At 33.0% G+C, this 12,785-nt stretch overlaps 1 pseudogene; it reads right to left on the reverse strand.

The window, feature by feature from the left end:
* Nucleotides 1–1,332: 1,332 nt before the first annotated feature.
* Nucleotides 1,333–1,922, reverse strand: LOC121391599 (annotated as a pseudogene).
* Between the last annotated feature and the right edge of the window lie 10,863 nt (nt 1,923–12,785).

The raw sequence follows: 12,785 nt of genomic DNA on the forward strand, positions 1-12,785 counted from the left end.
TAGTTTTCTGCAAGTACAAGAGAGATCTTGTCCCTCCTCGTCATTAGCTTTGAAATATAGAGGTACTCTGTGGTGTGTGTGTGGTTATATAGATATATATATAACTTGTGCCCCAAGGCAATCTTAGGGTCATCTGCCATGCTGCGTATAACAGGCAGAAAAAAAATTGTGGAATTATATATATATTTACCTTCTGGTGGACAGTTTGCTGTCACAAACAGGCAGCAATAGCTAGAAAGAGGACAACACTTGATGTCATTCTATTAAGAACTAGATTGACACCTTTAACAAGTGACTTGTCTTTGCATACAAAATTCAACTGTACTTTATATAGGCTGGAATTGGAATCTCTCGTTGTTTGTTAGATCTGCTTAGTCATCATGATAATAGCTGAGTCTACAGCCATGATGACAAAAACCAATTCATACCTTTGATGTAGTAGCATTATAGTATAGTTGATATAAAGAAGTGTTGACTTCGATTTTTGAAGTTATGATCTCAGTATATAATTCCTATCTATACATTTATAAGTAAGCCTATTGGTCATATCATTTAATTGACTTAAACAACAAGAATTCAACAACTTTCAATGTATTATTTAGTTTACAAGTATTAAAGGTTATTATATGATTCCTAATCCATTTCATGCTGTTACTATGCCAAGTCTAGTCAGATATTAGGTTAAGTATGCTACAATTTTTTGAGTAATTTTTATGAATAGTCTTAAAATTATATTATGTTTATATCTCAAAAATCGAAAAGGTTTTAACAGTTTATTTGGCAGCATTTTTAAAGATGTTTTATCTTTGGAAGAAAACTTCCAATTTCAAATTCATTTTGATAACATTTACTTGTTGATCATGAACTACAATGATACTCTTTTTGTTGTCGTATCCACAATATGAAACAAAACTTACTACAAGCTCTTATAAATACCTAGATCTTAAAAAACCTTTTTCTTGACAACACACACCATTCATTGATGTACATGTAATTGCTTTATTTAAGCTAGTGAAGAGAAGTTCTGATTTAGTTAGTGTTAGCTGTGACATGTCAGCACTCTGAGCCTAACCAACATTCTCCTGAAGTGTTAACAAAACCATGAACACAATCTGTATGGTATGTTGTCTATTTATTCAAAGTTGTTCGCATTCAGTTCTGCACTTTAGTGCTTTTAGCTGCTTCACTTACTATCTCTATACTTCATATCTTACATTTAAGACTACAATTAGAAACTTCATTCACCATTTACATCAATAAAGTATGACAACAAATAGTTTACCAAAACAAACATATTAAAAAGGACAAAAGCAAAGAAGATACTAAACATATTTAGTTACGACGAACTTTCATCTCAACAAATGGTAGGGAAAGTTCAGTCCATTTCCTCCAGTTAACTCCTTTTCCATGTGTGTCGTCTCCATAGCGACCATTTAAGTTAGAATAATGACAGTACCTATACCACCATGCACCCGTATATGTAATGGCGCAATTACCACTGTAAAGATCATTGTCATTGTCTTTTGTTGTAAACTTCATAAGATTATGATATCTAACAACTCCATGAATTGTAGTAAGAGAGTCTCCAGCAGTACCATTATATCCAGATACATGGAGAGTATAATCAGTAGTAGAACCATTTATGTAAAATGTAGAATAACTAGCATATGCACTGTTACCATCTCTATCTCTCATATCAACTCGTAGTTTGTGTCGATACACTTCCATTAGCTAAACGATGAAGCTTGCTGAGGCCTAACCAATGTTCTCCTGAGATATTTCCAAAACCATGAACATAATCAGTCCAGTTACGATAAAAGTCAACAGAGCCATCCATTCTTTCTTTGAAAGACAGTCCATCCACCACCATCAGTCTCCATGTCACAATAGGGCCTATACAATGTATAGAGATGAATCATCATGTTTGTTAAAAGACAATATTGTACCTTAAAAGGTGACAAGTTGTCAGGTTTGAGGGAATAGACACCACTCTTATTCTGTCCCTTATTTGAAGCATCAAGACAGTCCAGATATTCTCCATCAGGAGTATAATCAGCAAAACAAGTACAATTGTATGCTCCTATCTCTTTCAATTTCCTACAAATACATGAGAGGTCTTGTCCCTCCTCATCATTAGCTTTGCAACTGTAGATGTATTCTGAGGAAAATTAATGGACTGTATCATTTAAACAAGAGCATATTAGTGAAAATTGTCCTAAGATTATTTTGATGGTACTGTTCTTGCTGTAAGGGACCAAACTTTGAAGAGAAGCAGTACCACTTAGAGGCTTTTTTCTCAAGTAACAAAACTCAATCCATCAAACCCAATCAAAGCACCAGCAGTAAAGTAATAACGTTCATTGTTTTGCTATATGTATGATTTTGTATCATTGGTTACTATATTTGGGTTAATTTCATTCGTTAATCTTGAACGTTGCATGAAACAATGCAATGAAGCAATGAAAACAAAATATACATACGTACACACGTATATAGTTAACACATGGTCAAAAAACAATCATAGGACTGACCACTTGACACATGCAAAGTGCCAGGTAAAAAAGAACTTATAAATTGTATGTATATATATCACCTTTTGGCTCTGGTGGACAGTTTGCTACTATACTGTAGACAGCAATAGCTAAAAGGAGGACAACTTTTGATTTCATCTCCATTAAGAACCAAACTGACAACTTTAATGAGTGACTTGTCTTATGCATACAAATTTTAACTTGTACTTTATATAGACTACAATGGGAATCTCCCAGTATCTGTTAAATCTGCTTAGTCATGATATAGTCCTTTCTATACAGACACAATGGCAGACAGCAATATCTTTGATGTAGTACCATTATTGTATAGTTAATGTAAAGAAATGATGACTTTATTCTTCATTATCAGTAACACATCAGTTCTTCCTTCACTTTGTTAGAGTAAACAGGTGTTATGGAGCTGACTCATTATTACATAGGTCAGAGGTTACTATTGCTTTAAAATTATGATCTCAATATATAGTCCCTATCTTATACATTTATAAGTGATCCTTAATTGACTCAAACAACTTGTATAAAACCTTCATAACAAACATAAAATCCAGTACTAACTACTGACTTCCAATTTACTTGAAGTATTTATTATTGATACTGTTATGAAAGGTGATCATCAAGATATATGATTCTAATCCATTTAAGTTATTGCTCTACCAAAACAAATCAGATTAAGTACATTACAATTTTAATGTGTAGTCTGATGATTTTTGTCATTAAATTATATTGTGTTTATATCTCAGAATACTTAAATGTTAACTACAATAGTACACTTTTGTTGTCTGTATCCACAATATGAAAATGAAACTTGTTACAAGCTCTTATATCTAAACCTATGTCAATATTTTCATGATGATAGACAAAACCATTCATTGATGTAATTGTTTTATTTTAAGCTTAACATAAGAAAGTGCTGATTTGATTTAATGTTAGCTGTGACATGTCAGCACTCCAAGTAAAGAGTATTAAAACAGGACTTTCCCTGAGTATTAACTTGCTTACTCATGGTGTGATCTATTTCCACAGACACACAATGGTAGTAGTATTATGTTGTGGTTTATTAAGGCTGATTAGTTTAGTGTTTATCAGTACCACATCAGCACTCTGTGCCAGTAAACATGTTATTAGAGCTGACTCATTTCAAAAAGGTCAGAGATCACTAAACATCATGATATTATCATGCCATTTCTAATTTATATGCTTATAATGATTTTATGAGGTAAATATCATTACTGGATTATACCAACTGACCATTCCTAATTCTCTTAACCTTTAATGTAGGTATTATGTATAACCTATAACTTTCAATTTATAAAAATTTCTTTTAAGTACACTTATTTGTCAAAGCATTGTAAATGATTGAACTTTAAAATTATTTGTTTACACTTCGTTTTTAAGTGTGTTGTCATGCAAGAAAATATAGATTATAATCACTGTGTTGATGTTAGTGCTTTGCTTACATTGAATTTGTTAAACTTGTGTACTGACTGACTGGCAAAACTCTTGAAGTTTCCATCATCACATTCATTGACGTAGCACTCATGTAGAGATAAATTAAACTCTATTATTTTATAGTGTGTTTGTATTAAGTTGATATAATAGTTTAGGTTAATTCATTGCTTTCAATTGATAAATTTATGTACTGTGCCTAATCTTTGCTGTGATACAGATCTTAGTTAAGTTGCTAAATCTTTGTCAATTAATACAATTGTGCTATTTAATGTCAAACATCTTTTTAAAAATAACAATTCAATACACAATAATAGAAAACAGTTAATTAAATTAAAACAGTTCTATGTAAACCTCCTTTAGAAGTCACATATTACTAGACACGGCGAACTTTCATTGCTACAAATGGTAGCGGAATAGTAATCTGTGTTTTTCAATGTGTACCAAGTAATTTCCTTTCCCAAATGTTACCATGACCATTGTATCTACCATTTAAGTTGGACTGATGGCAAGATTTATACCACATGCACCAGTGAATTCAATGGCACAGTTATTACTGCTACCCCAATTTCCTGGGTCATTGTCATTATCTTTGGTAGTAAATTCATGAGATTGTGATATCCAAGAGAGTCTCCAGCAGTACCACTATATCCAGATACATGGAGAGTATAATCAGTAGTAGAACCACCTATGTAAAAGGTAGAGTAACTGGCATAGAAAGTGATATTATCTCTATCTCTCATATCATACGCGTAGTTGTGTAGATACCTTCCATTAGCTAAACGATGGAGTTTACTAAGTCCTAGCCAATACTCTCCTGAGGTATTTCCAAAACCATGAACATAATCAGTCCAGTTGAGATAGAAGTCAACAGAGCCATCCATTCTTCTTTGAAAGAACAGTCCCATCCACCACCATCAGTCCTCCATGTCACCATAGGCCTACACAATGTGTAAAGATGAAGCATCATGTTTGTTAAAGATAATATTGTACCTTAAAAGGTGACATGTTGTCAGGTTTGAGGGAATAGACACCACTCTCATTTTGACCCTTCATCAAAGCATCAAGACAGTCCAGATATCTCCATCAGGAGTATAATCAGCAAAACAAGTACAATTGTATTTCCTGTCTCTTTTAGTTTTCTGCAAGTACAAGAGAGATCTTGTCCCTCCTCGTCATTAGCTTTGCAAACTATAGAGGTACTCTGAGATAAATCAAAGGATTATATGATTTCAGTAAAGATCTTATGAATGGTATGTGAATTTCACCTTTTGATTCCGGTGGACAGTTTGCTATCACACTACAGACAAGAACGGCTAAAAGAAGGACTTTGTTTAGTTTCATCTCTTTTAAGAACCAGACAAACACCTTAATGAGTGACAGTGTCTTATGCATCTGAAATTCAACTTGTACTTTATATAGGCTAGAATGGGGAATCTCCCAATGTCTGTTAAATCTGCTTAGTCATGTTATAATCCTTTCCATACAGACACAAGGGCAGACAGCGATGTCTTTGATGTAGTATATAGTTAATATTAGAGAAGTGCTGATTTCATTTTTGTTATCTGTAACACATCTACACTTCCTTCACCTTAATAATTAATTATAAATTTACTTTACTAGAGTGAACAGGTGTTGTTAGAGCTGACTTGTTGTTTAGGTCAGAGGTTACTATCATTATGAATGAAATCAGGTAGGCAATAGTGCTGCATATGTAAGGATGGTCAATTTGTCCATTAAAATGTATTAGCAGAAAACATTAAACGTCTTATCTATAGTTGATCAGAACCTTTCAATGCTATGACGTGATTGTAAGCAATGACTGAGTAACATATTTAATCATGTTTGTAACTATCAGTGAAATTTGTTTACTTTTTTCACAATTCTTTGTTGCTCACGATTACTGAGTACAAAAAAACATGTGACCAATTTTAGTGAGGTATCTAAAAATAGTGTGTGCTTTGTAAGAATAATTTGTGCAGTCAGGTAGTCATTTGGGCAGGATGATTTAGTTTGTCTCTTAGCTTTTTTTACGAGAAATATTTAATATCTTCCAATAGCACAGCTTAGTACTTTCTGTCATACATTACATAGCAAACTTTGAATTAATATAATGATAGTTGATATTTCACCATGTGTGTGTCATATGTGATTGTACCATTTTTGTAATTAGAAGTATCATTGTCTCTGGTTAAGAATTTTCTGGTATTGCACTATATATCTGCAGTAGTACCACTATCAGTGGTAAACCATCTATGTAAAAGGAAGAGTACTTTGCATATCATATATAATTCAATCATTTAACAGCCAATAACAAATAATAGAATAAAAATAATCCTTTTTGAATATATTAACAAACTAAACTTTCAAATGATTAGTTGTCTTTTGTATCAATGGTTCGAAGTATGTAGTTTCATTTATTTATTGTTTTCAAATATCATATTTAACAATAAAAATAAAATCTTTCAATTTAAACATCTCGTGCATTACACATGGGAAGAAATTAAGAACTCTCTTAACTTTAATATAAGTTGTGAAAAAAGGCAAACACAAATCATAGATTTTTTTCAGTATTACATTAATTTTTGTTCATATTGTTAATATATTTGCGACGAACTTTCATCTCAGTAAATGGTAGGGAATACCAATGGCCTTTCCATGTTACCCACCCCACGGCAATTGATTGATCACTACCATAGCGACCATTTAAATCACATAAACCACAACTACCATATGTTTCTGGATACACCATGCACACCAGCACAATAGCACAAGGATAAACGCTATTTTGATCATTGTCATTGTCTTTAGTACTAAATCTCTTTAAATTGTTAAAGTAAAGAGAATTTCCAGCAGTACCACTATATCCAGATACATGGAGAGTATAATCAGTTTTAGAACTACCTATGTAAAAGGTAGAGTAACTGGCATATGCACTTTTACCATCTTTATCTCTCATATCAACTCGTAGTTTTGTAGATACTCTTCCATTAGCTAAATGATGGATTTTTATTTAGTCCTAGCCAATATTCTCTGAGGTATTTCCAAAACCATTAACATAATCTTTCCAGCCACGATAGAAAACAACAGAGCCATCCATTCTACGCTGAAAGACAGTCCATCCACCACCATCAGTCTCCATGTCACAATAGGCCTATACAATGTATAGAGAAGAAGCATCAAGACAATATTGTACCTTAAAAGGTGACATGTTGTCAGGTTGAGAGGAATAGACCCACTCTTCTTCTGTCCTTCTTCTGAGCATCAAGACAGTCCAAATAATGTACTTCAGGAGTAGTAGGTTGGATCATCAATGAAGCAAGTACAGTTGTATTTTCGTTCCTCCTCAGTTCTATACAACTGTAAGAGACATTTTTGTCCCTCGTCATCCTTTGCTTTGCAACTGTATAGGTATTCTGTAGGAAAAGAATAAGTCAGTGAGATAAGTTTAATCTTTTGAGCTAGTTTAGAATTTGTGCATATGTGTAATCTACTTCTTCACAGTTTGCTATCACTTTGTAAACAGCAATAGCTAGAAGGAGGAACAATATTGAGTTTCATCCTCAGTTATAAAAGAACATCACCATGAAGGAATAATGTTTTGGGCTTGACTAATGCTATATGTTGCTACTGGCTTCTTTATATAGGACTACTTAGAAACTCTGACTATGTATGTTAGTTCTCCTTGGTCATGTGTCATCCCTCCCTTATATGCTGACAGAATGACAGGCAAAATCTGATGTGGTTATTATAAAGAAATGCTGATTAGTGTTGTTATCTGTAACATATTACGCTTTTATAATGTAATGGTGTTATAAAAGCTGACTTGCTTCTATATAGGTAGGAACTATACTATTGTTGTCAAGCACCTTAGCATGAAGAAACTACTCAGAACAGTGTACCAAAATCTCACCTTGGTTTCTGTGTATACAAATGTGGTTCTGTCACGCTTAGGAGTATAGCAATTGGTTTTACTGTGAAATCCTTAACTACAGTCATGCAATATCACATATTTGCTCATGTCACAACTGGTGAATCATTTCTTTGATGTTACGAAGTTTATATTATATTTTGTACCCAAAAAGGATCACTTGGTCTACAGGATATCCTTTACTCTCTATAGTTAATAGTAAATATAAAACAGACCTGTTATGTGGGTGTAACATATTAATGCCACAATATTTGCTAACTCTCCAGGTACTGTTTTACTGAAAAAAATCTTGTTTGTTTAATCAATCATCACAAAAAAGAACAGAATTGAACAACAGCAGAATTTCATCCTCATAAAGGGAAGAATTGTCCTCTGTAATCCCCTCATATTATTTCTTATTGAGAATATTATCACCATTGCAACCATTTTTGGTTAATGTAATGCAGACTGACCACTAATGCAAACTGCTAGTTCACTATTAATGACCATAGGTCCATGTTGACACTAAAGTCCATTGTTGCTATAATATGAATTTGTGCATACTTCTATTATTTTTGTTGTTCTGCAATTTTAAATGTTAAGTTTTATTTAAAATTTAACACTAGTCTTATAAAAAGGGTAAAAAGGAACATAATTTTTTTAAAAAGTCAACACACGAGAGTTGCGAATTTTATCTCAACAAATGGAATAGAATATATTATAAGATTTCCAAGTTCCCCAGTTGATACCTTTACCATAAACACTATAATTATAGCGACATTGAGGTTACAATGATGACTGTTTGTACCACCAGCCCCACTCCACCTGACTGCATTATTACCACCAGTCCATTCATCATTGTCGTTGTCTTTGGTAGTAAACTTTCTATTGTTATGATATACAAAAGAGTCTCCAGCAGTACCACTATATCCAGATACATGGAGAGTATAATCAGTGGTTAGAAACCACCTATGTAAAATGTAGAATGACTGGCATATGCAGTGTTACCATCTTTATCTCTCATATCAACTCGTAGTTGTGTAGATACACTCCCATTAGCTAAACGATGAAGTTTACTAAGTCCTAGCCAATACTCTCCTGAGGTATTTCCAAAACCATGAACGTAATCAGCCCAGTTGAGATAGAAGTCAACAGAACCATCCATTCTTCTTTGAAAGGACAGTCCATCCACCACCATCAGTCTCCATGTCACAGTAGGCCTATGCAGATACAGAAATGAAGCATAGTGTTTGTAAAGAAAATAGTATACCTTAAAAGGCGACAAATTATCAGGTTTGAGAGAATAGACACCATTTTTTTTTCGTCCTTCCTTTGAGCATCAAGACAGTCAGATAATGTTGTTTTTTGATCTGTAGAAGTAGGGGAGTCAACACCAAAACAAGTACAGTTGTAATTTCCTTTTTCTTTCAATTTTATACAATTACAAGAGAGATCTCGTCCCTCCTCATCTGTAGCTTTGGCAACTATAGAGTTTCTCTGTAGTAACTAATAAAATAAGTTATTATAATTCTCAATAGGAAATAATGGTGCAGTCTTTCGTACATATACTCTACCTTCTATTGGACAGTTTGCTATCACATTGCAGACAGTAATAGCTAGGAAAATAATGATGTTGACTTTCATTTCTTCTTTAAATTTAGCACCTCAAAGAATAAGTCGTATATAACCTGTCTTAAAGCTTGTAGGATTTAGTATAGTTGATAGAAAGAACTGCTGATAAGTTGTGTTATCTGTAACACATCATCATACTATTATAGTGAAATGCTGTTGTTAAAGCTGACTTACTTGATATAAGTAAGAACTATGCTATTGTTGTTAAGCGCCTTAGCATGAGGAAACTAATTAGAACAGTGTAAAAAATCTACCTTTGTTTTTGTACATACAAATGTGGACTCTGTCACACTAAGGAATGCAATAACTTCTTTACTGGAAACCCTTAACCACAAACATGCAAGATCACATGTTTTGGTGTGTCACTACTGGTTAATCATTTCTTTGATGTTATTAAACTTTGTATTATAGGTTTATAGGGCAAAAGGTATCAACTTGGTCTTACAGGATATCTTTTAGTCTCTACAGTCTGTAGTAAATATAAAACTGAGTGTTAGTAGTCTATTACCCTACCTGGTGGGTGTAACTAATTAATACTGCAATATTTGTTTACCCTGCAGGTACTCTTTTATTATAAAATGTCTTAGAATAATGTTGTTTGTTTTAATTAAACATTACTAACTAGAACAAAATTGAACAAAGACATTAAGTTATGCACTTTAAACAGTTCATTAGCTTTATTTATAATGAGAATAGCCCTCTGTAATCCCCACATATTAATTTCTTCTTGAGAATATTATCAACATAGTGAGTGACCATTGAGATTACTCGGGTCAAACTGCTAATTCATTATTAATTATCATAAGCCCATGTTGATGAATGAGAGTACATACAAAACAAATCATAACCACTTGTTATGTGAACTGACTTAGTCATTGGAATTGTCACAACTATGTGCAATGTATGTGAATTATTTTTCTTGAATATTATTTTTTTACATATATAATCTGTATAATTACATCATAAAATTGTTGGTATAGCTCAGTTACATTTAAGTCCATGGTTAGTATAATGTAAGTTTTATATGCTTCTATTATCTTAATGTTTCTCCAAGTTTTAAATTTTATCTAAAAATTAAAGACTACTTTCAAAAAACAAACAAAAAGGAACATGATGCTTTTAAAAGTTGAACATTCAAGCACGGAGAATTTTCATCTCAACAAATGGTAGAGAAGGTCCATAACCTCTCCATGCTCCCCAGTTGATTCCTTGACCATGAAACTATAGTTATAGCGACCATTGAGGTTACAATGATGACTGCTGTGGTACCACCAAGCCCCACCTCCACACCTGACTGCATTATTACCACCAGTCCATTCATCTTGTCGTTGTCTTTGGTAGTAAATTTTCTATCGTTATGGTATCCAAAGCTTCTCCAACATCACCACTATATCCAGATATATAGGAGTGTATAATCAGTGGTAGAACCACCTATGTAAAAGGTAGAATATTTTGCATATCCTTTGATACCATTTTTGTCTGTCATATGTAATTAGTAGATGTGTAGATATACTCCCATTAGTTAAACGATGGAGTTTGCTGAGGCCTAACCAAATGTTCTCCTGATAAGTTACAAAACCATGAACATAATTAGTCCAGTTGAGATAGAAGTCAACAGAGCCATCCATTCTTCTTGAATGACAGTCCATCCACCACCACAAGACTCCATGTCACAATAGGCCTATACAATGTATAGTGATGAAGCATCATGTTTAATAAAGATAATGTTTATACCTTAAAAGGTGATAAGTTGTCAGGTTTGAGAGAATAGACACACTTTTATTTTGTCCTTCCTCAAAGCATCAAGACAGTCCAGATAATGTACTTCAGGAGTAGTAGGTGGATCATCAACAAAAACAAGTACAGTTGTATTTTCCTGCATCATTTAGTTTTCTACAAGTACAAGAGAGATCTTGTCCTTCCTCATCCTTAGCTTACAACTGTAGAGCTTGTCTGTATAAAATGAATTTATTATATTCACAATAAAATTTAACTTGTAAATTTTACAGTTTTTGTACATTACTTACCTTATTGGACAGTTTGCTATCACACTGCAGACAGTAATAGCTAAAAAAAGAACAATGTTGAGTTTCATCTCTTTTTAAGTGTAACACCCTCAACAATAAATGGTATACAATTGATACAACCTACCGTACGTTTAATTGCCCTTTATATAGGAAGAATGGGGCTTCCAGTTGTACCCTATTTCCCTTGAAGGTCATCTGAACATCTGCTTAGTCACCAATGTTCCTGTCAATGCAGACAAGATGGCAGACACCTTATTTCTTTGATTAGTAGTAATATTAGAAATATATGATGATGACTCAGCTTCATCTTATCAGGAACATGTGGCTTATGTTGTTGGAATCTTATCACATTTCCTCTTACATGTGAGTAACTAAGTGCTTAACTTGTTAGAGGTTATCAAAAAGTGTCTGTGAAGACAGTACCCTTAAATAATCCTATATATATGGTTGTTTTAATGTAATCAGTACATTATCAATCGTATAACTGTCTTAAATCAACTACGATTGTCACATATACCCTATGTGCTTGCTCATCAGTAGTTATCACAACAAATCAGTATCATAATGGGTACAAATTACACTCCAGACAATATCACAAACAGTCAATCTCTTAATAACTCTATTATATATGTTTGTTTTAATGTAAGCTCTAAATATCAAAATATACTGTCTTGGTATCTAATGACTGATGTTTATGTGTAAACCCTTTCTTATTTTTTACCCTACCAATCTGGGTCCTTCCACGTTTCATCGATTCTCCGCAAACTCTTCAACATCTCTCCAAGAAAAAAAAAAAAAAAAAAAAAAACAAAATTAGTTTTGTGTAATATAGCTTGACAATCCATCATTTGTGATTATGACAGAGTGATTTCGAGAATCCAAGGTTGACTACAATGCGTTAAATATAACTTTTAGGCTTAATTTAATAATAGCAAAATGATTGTTCTATTTTAATGAAAAGCTATCAGACAGTGCCACAACTGCTTAAGGTTACTCATATCATATTGTCAAGTGCTTTAGCATGAGGAAACTAATTTGAACAGTATACAAAATCTCACATTCTGTTTCTGAAATAAAGATGTAGATGGTTCAAAATAAGAAGCAATAATTCCTTAATGGACCTTAACCACAGATGTTTGTGTGTCACAAATGAATGAATAATTTTTATTTTTTATTATAGTCAGTAAAAATAAAAGGATTGTATCCCATTGGGTGGGTAGA

Source organism: Gigantopelta aegis, unplaced genomic scaffold, assembly GCF_016097555.1.
Source record: "Gigantopelta aegis isolate Gae_Host unplaced genomic scaffold, Gae_host_genome ctg2705_pilon_pilon:::debris, whole genome shotgun sequence".
NCBI lineage: Eukaryota > Metazoa > Mollusca > Gastropoda > Neomphalida > Peltospiridae > Gigantopelta > Gigantopelta aegis.